The sequence below is a fragment of the Seriola lalandi genome, unplaced genomic scaffold (genome assembly GCF_002814215.2).
Source record: "Seriola lalandi dorsalis isolate HSWRI2012SDOR001 ecotype SW California unplaced genomic scaffold, Sedor1 jcf7180002054883, whole genome shotgun sequence".
Lineage (NCBI taxonomy): Eukaryota > Metazoa > Chordata > Actinopteri > Carangiformes > Carangidae > Seriola > Seriola lalandi.
In genome coordinates, this window is record NW_019525658.1 from 5,417,068 (window position 1) to 5,423,067 (window position 6,000).

Consider the following 6,000-nt stretch of genomic DNA (forward strand, 5'->3'; position numbering starts at 1 on the left):
TAAATATATTCCCTGTAGAAGCCAACGCTCTACTAATAACCTTTTTAGTGTCAAAGTCTTCTACCTTTGTGTTTACTATAAACGGAAAAGACACCCTGAACAAGCACCTGCTGTGAGCTTCACACTCTGCGGATAGTGTTAACTGTGAAGGAAACTTCCCTGCATCAAGCATGATCCTTCCCTGCCAGGAGACATAACAAATACTGCACTGTAACAATATGATGGAGATATAAATAATTCCTTACACATACACACAACTCACACTAAAGTCAAGCCAGCTGACAGTCTCACACCCCAGCATAAACGTGAACTAGTTCCTGATTCAGATAGATGTGAACCACCCAGTATCCCATCATCTCCAGCCAGGAAAAAAGAAAGAAGATGGCTCCTGTTTGTAGATCCATCAGTGTGTGACAGTAGAACTGAGCCTGACGTCCAGCTTCCCCGACATTTGAATATCATTGAAATGAGCCTTTGAAGTGGGTAATTACTGGACAGGCAGTGTGCTCGGCTCTTTTGAATCCACCTTCTGCGCCGGGTGTCTGATGGGAGTCCCAGGGGGTGGCGGTAGTATTGATGAGAGGTGGTGTGGGCTTGGGGTCGGGGGTGGAAGCGAACAGCCGGCATGCAATACGTGAGAGGCCCCATGTCTGCACTATCAGCGGCATCAGACGGGAAAGAGGAAGGGGGGGTGGAGGGGGTAGCTAGCTGTGCACGGCAGTTATGAGAACTGCAGTGTTGAAACAGTGACTGCAACACTGCACAACCAAACATCCCACAATCATGCACTGTCAGTCACACAGCCACTCTCTTTTCCTCTTTTTTCTCACAGTTAGCTACACAAAACACAACCACAGGCTAAAGTCACATGGGTTTAAAGCACCTCATGCTCAACATTTAGAGCAAATTGATTTTTCTGAGCTGTGCCGGTGCAGATAACAAATACTACACCACACATACAAAATAACATTTCTTTGAATCCTCATATAATCTGAGCTTTGATTAACCTTGACTGGTTTGTTCATGACTCTATACACCAGTCCAGGCAGGAAATGCTACACTCACACCTGCAGCGCACAACACCTAGGACAGACCACGTGCTTTGACAAATATTTACACCGCGACAGAGCTTACTCTCTCGCAAGGACTCTATCCCTGACTCTCTAACTGTGTCACTCTATTTCACACACAAACACACGCATTTTGTACAAGCTTGACAAAACAAGTGTATCAAAAAACATCAACACAACTAATTATATCAGATCTTGCAGAACCCGCTAGACCAGGCACTTGAGTCCGGGAGCCCTTTAAACAAGATAAGCCTTTACAGCTCTGTGTGGGAGCAAAGCAAGTGCTATTTAACACTGACACTGCAAAAAAAAAAAAACTGGAGGAGGAGGTAAAGTATGTAAAGATATTGCTGGTGGTGGTGAGGGGGTTAAGTTCAGCTCGCGAATAGACAGCTGAACCTAAATCCTTGATACACAACACTCCCCATCCTCCCTCTTGTCCTCCTCCCTCTCCCCCCACCCCTTCCTTTGCTGCCGTGCTGAGCAGGAACATGAAGCAGAGACACTGACAATATGAAGCCGGCTGAGGGCTCGAAGACCAGCGACGCATACTTACGTGATCCTAGACGTCCAGACGGAGCTGCCGGTCGAAGAGCAGAAAGCAGAAGAGGAGACAGAGAGGAGCATGAGACTTGCTTGCCGGCACACAGCAGCCTACAAGCAGTCCAGCCTTGTTGGGTTGTTCCTTTTTATTTCTTCCAGTCTGTGCAGTGCACAGACAGAGTGAGTGCCGAAATACACATGCATGCATTCAGACACGCACACACTGCCAGCCACACACACACAACACACCTCCCCCCAGCACAGCACACACGTTTCTCATTCTCTTGCCTCTTCTTATGGCCGATGCTTTCTGTTCTCTCCTTTTTCCTTTCTCATTATCTCTGTCTGCTCCTCCCTTCCTTTTTTCAATATCCTCTTTCTTTCTCTCGGCTACACATGCAGTCGGCTTCTCTTCGCAGCCCCCACCTTCCCCTCTCTCTCTCTCTCTCTCTCCCTCCCCCTCCCTCCCTCCATTCCCCTCCCTCTCACGCAGCCTCTCCCTCCATCTCCTCTCCTCTCTCTCTTCAGTGTGTGCAGAGCGAGAGGCCATTATCTGAGCCACAGCGGGCACGTACGATGGAATGGAGGAGTGTGCAGTGAGCAGAAACAGAGAGGGCTGTGAGGGATAGTCACTAGTAGCGGCAGCCTAGGAAACAGCACAGTGCAGCAGGGGGGAATGGTTATAGGAAAACCTCTCTCTGTCTCTATCCCACCCTTCAACACTATTTGCTCTACAACATTAGATGATGTTATACATAACATCATCTAGAAATGCAGTGTCACTGTTTTGTTTATTCACAAAAGCCAAATGCCAAATATTGGCAATTTCAGCTATGACAGATTTTGTCTGCTTTTGAGTGCAGAGGCGAACCAGCGGCTGCCAAGCGAACATACAATCTCAACTCACAACGGCATCAACGGGAAAAGGAAAAAAGGACAAGCAACGTTACGTTGCTTATTTATTCCTTCTGCAAACGGCATCTGCTTTTTCCTTACAGAGATTTTGTTCCATGTTTGAGCGTTTAGATTCAGCACAGCCCTGGGCCAAAGGAGAAGCCACCGATAATGGTTCCTCAATGTCCATTTTCTTCCTCATCCAACTTCACATCGGTTGCCCATTCATCGCATGAAACAAGAAGCTTCAATCTCACACCTGGGGCTGTAATAGCTCCACTAGTAAGGCTGCATGCAAAGGAAAGAGAAAGATTGGTAGATGGAGAGGGAGCTTGCTTTCTGGCGGTTTTGCTGGCCCTTCCTCAAAGATCCAAAGGAGATCCTGACTGGAGGAAGCTGAGGGTCACTTGATATACAACCATTCAATGAAACTCTATAATGTCAACTCACTCACCTACGAGGCAGAAGCAAATGGAGGACTGATGGAGATGTGATTGCAACACAGGTAAAAGAGCAACTAGACAACTATTGCACTGGAGAGAGAACAGCGGATGACACTTCGACATGAGCAAGCAAAAGTGGCAGGATGAAGAGAAGGGAATGGAGGAAGACACCAAGGAGAGGGACGACAACGAGAGGGAAGTCTGTGGAGATAACAGTTAAAAGCAAGACAGAGTCGCTCAGTTATTCATTTGACTGATTCTGTAACGGGAGGGAAGATGATGAAGGAGGAGGAAAAGGGCACAAACAGAAAGAAGGCAAACGGGTTGTTGCCAAACGAAGACAGCAACCACAAGTAATCAACCCACTACAGTTCGCTAAGGATGTAAGATCTCTGTCCTCTACTATGATAACGTCCTCTTGTCCCCTCCTCACCGTTGTTCTGCCTTGGCGTCACTGCCATTATCATCATCAACGTCGTCATGATCGCTGGATGTTTCCTCTCGCCCACTTGCTGGATTGACCGGCCTTGTGGCGTCTCCTCTCTCATATCCAACATTGCTGGAGTTTTGAAGCAGATTTAACCAGGAAGAGGAGGAAGGAGGGGGGGGGGGAGAAACATGGCTGTCTCCCCCATGCAGATCGCTGTCAGCTCCTGCGTAGTATTTTTCTGTTATATTACTGAGCAATGTGCCGGCTACACTGCGCTATGGCTGGATTAACTTCAATAACCTTTCCCTGCTTCTCTTACTTTGGCTCTCCCTGTTTCTCTTGGTCTCTCTTGATGTCTCATTTTCTCTGGCTTTCTCAATCTGCCTCTGCCTCCCTCTCTCGATGTGCCTCTCTGTTTTGTTTCCTGAGCCTTTTCTCCTCCTAGCATAGCTCATTGCATTACCGTTCCAACACTTTCTGACGCACCCGCTCTCTGGCCCTGCAAATTGTCCACTGTCTGTCTCTCTGTTGCCACACATATTCATATATACACACACAGATGAGTGTCAATTCCAAAGAGAAACACAGCGCAGCCTAAGCTGTCTAAGGGAAGGAGAGGAGAAGTAGAGCATTAGGTCACATGACCGGGGAGTGCCAATGAGCGAGAGTGAGAGCAGTGAGCAAGCGAGGTAGGAAACACATGTGGCGATGACGTAGCTGCATCGTCATCATCATCAGTGGGTCCCACCAGGATGCTTGCCTCCACTGCTGGGTGGGCACATGTATTATCTGACACATGCCCACTCTCTACTATCACCAACACCACACACCAACGGACACTCGAAAACTTGCTCTTTCATTCACCCGACTGACTCGTGCTCACGCTCTCCCCCGGCTGCAATGACACTGCATTTCTAGCTTGAGCCTCGACTTAACCCCTGAATCACATGCTCTCCAAGCACAGTTCCTCATTTCAAAGACTGAACAGAACAGACTTTCTCTGTCCTTTGTTGTCAGAAAAGTTAAACCTTTCAGTTGAAGGAGTTCTTGAAGTAAAACCGGCGACACAACACTTGCCAAAATAAATAATTTTTCAAAGCTAATATGGTCATTGGGCTAAAAGAGATCTTTGCAGACCGGCAGACATCACAGCTAGATCTAATATAAACAGTGTAACAAATGAATGACACAACATGGCTATAACACGTTCACAGCTTTTAAAGTGAACATCAAGAAAACAGAACAGAAATAAAAGCTGAACTTGTGACCTAGAGAAGAGTACCATACTTCAACACAATACATTAACTCACTCAGTCTCGTTGTGAAAACGTGATCTCGGAGTGAGTTTGCCCCCTGTCCACGTACACAGCTGAGTAAAACAAAGAAGTACAATTTGACCAGAACGTCAACACAGAAAAGGGAACCTCCACGGTAACATATTCAGCTGTTTCCGACACATGACGCAGATGCTAAACAACACATGTGACACACTTTACTGTATGTAGGTAGATAAAACTAAAATACAGTAAGACTACTCTTGAATGAAATACACATTCTTTGATGAATAGTTAATATAGATAATTAAAAACAGAAAAGTACATAAAGTGTGTTCTTGGCTTTAAGATGTTTCTGTGTGATTAAAGAAGCAACAGCACGATGCTGTCATTCAGGTTTGCCCAAGAGAGCTGTCCTGAAATCACCTCCTGAACACAATGAGTTACGTCTCAACTAGATAACAGAATGTGATAGGTTACACTATAACTGGAGGGCATACAGTCTGTAGCCATGTCCTAGTTAACTTCTACTTCATCTGTTTTCTCACAAGACACAGAGACCTGAAGAAATTACAACAACAATACAAGTATGTTAAACCTTTCAGGGAAAATTAAATGGAAAACATGACACTTACAGTGAACCTGCTGTAACCGGGCATTGAGAGAAAGAGAGAGGACGATACAACAGAGACTCCAATTCTCACATCGATCGCTTCATCTCACAGTGTAGTCAAATTATCATCCAAATGAGTTGTTTCACGCCCTCATCTCTCTCTCTATCTCTCTCCATTTCTCTCTCTCTCTCCATCGCTCTCACTTCTCTGTCTCTTGCTCACTGTTTCTCAGCAGCACAGAGGAAAGGTCTTGGTTGTAGGAGGGATGACTGACAACAAAAGTCCATTCTCAGCAGTGTGTGTTGGGTTGGCTTGCATATGACTAAGCCTGAGTCATCTTTGTCTTTTCTTCTCAACAAAGTCCTGACATAAAACCCTCACACACTGAAACAAGCTTTTAATTTTTTTTTACCAGCACATCAGTAGTGGGAGGTCTGTGTTTGTGTGTGTGTGTGAGAAACACAAAAGCCGGTGAAGAACAAACTGTTCAGTTTCAAGGGCTTAGTGGGTGAACTGATGTTATTTCACTATCTCTGCTCCTTCATCACCTTTAATTAGTGAGAAGGTTTGTGTCATTTATGGTAAAAAAAAAAACAAAAAAAAAAACACTTTCTCCAGCAGCCATTAAACAACTCACATGAGCATCACGGTCATGACATGAGGGTCCTTTCCCCTCCTCCCATCTCTTCCTGTCAGCTGACTCCACCTCTCTCCACCACTGCTCTCTCCCCC

The 6,000-nt window shown here is 45.9% G+C and overlaps 1 protein-coding gene across 2 annotated transcripts in view; it reads right to left on the reverse strand.

Annotated features, from left to right (window-relative positions):
- The window catches only part of tet3 (tet methylcytosine dioxygenase 3), a 34,555-nt gene that overhangs the window by 21,785 nt on the left and 6,770 nt on the right, over positions 1-6,000 (reverse strand). The window contains exon 1 of one of the 2 annotated variants that reach the window (XM_023397626.2): positions 1,627-2,040. The exons of the other annotated variant lie outside the window; for it this stretch is intronic. The gene's annotated coding sequence lies outside the window, so the exon portion shown is untranslated. Of the gene's footprint in view, positions 1-1,626; positions 2,041-6,000 lie in introns of those variants that run through there. 2 annotated transcript variants of the gene reach the window in all.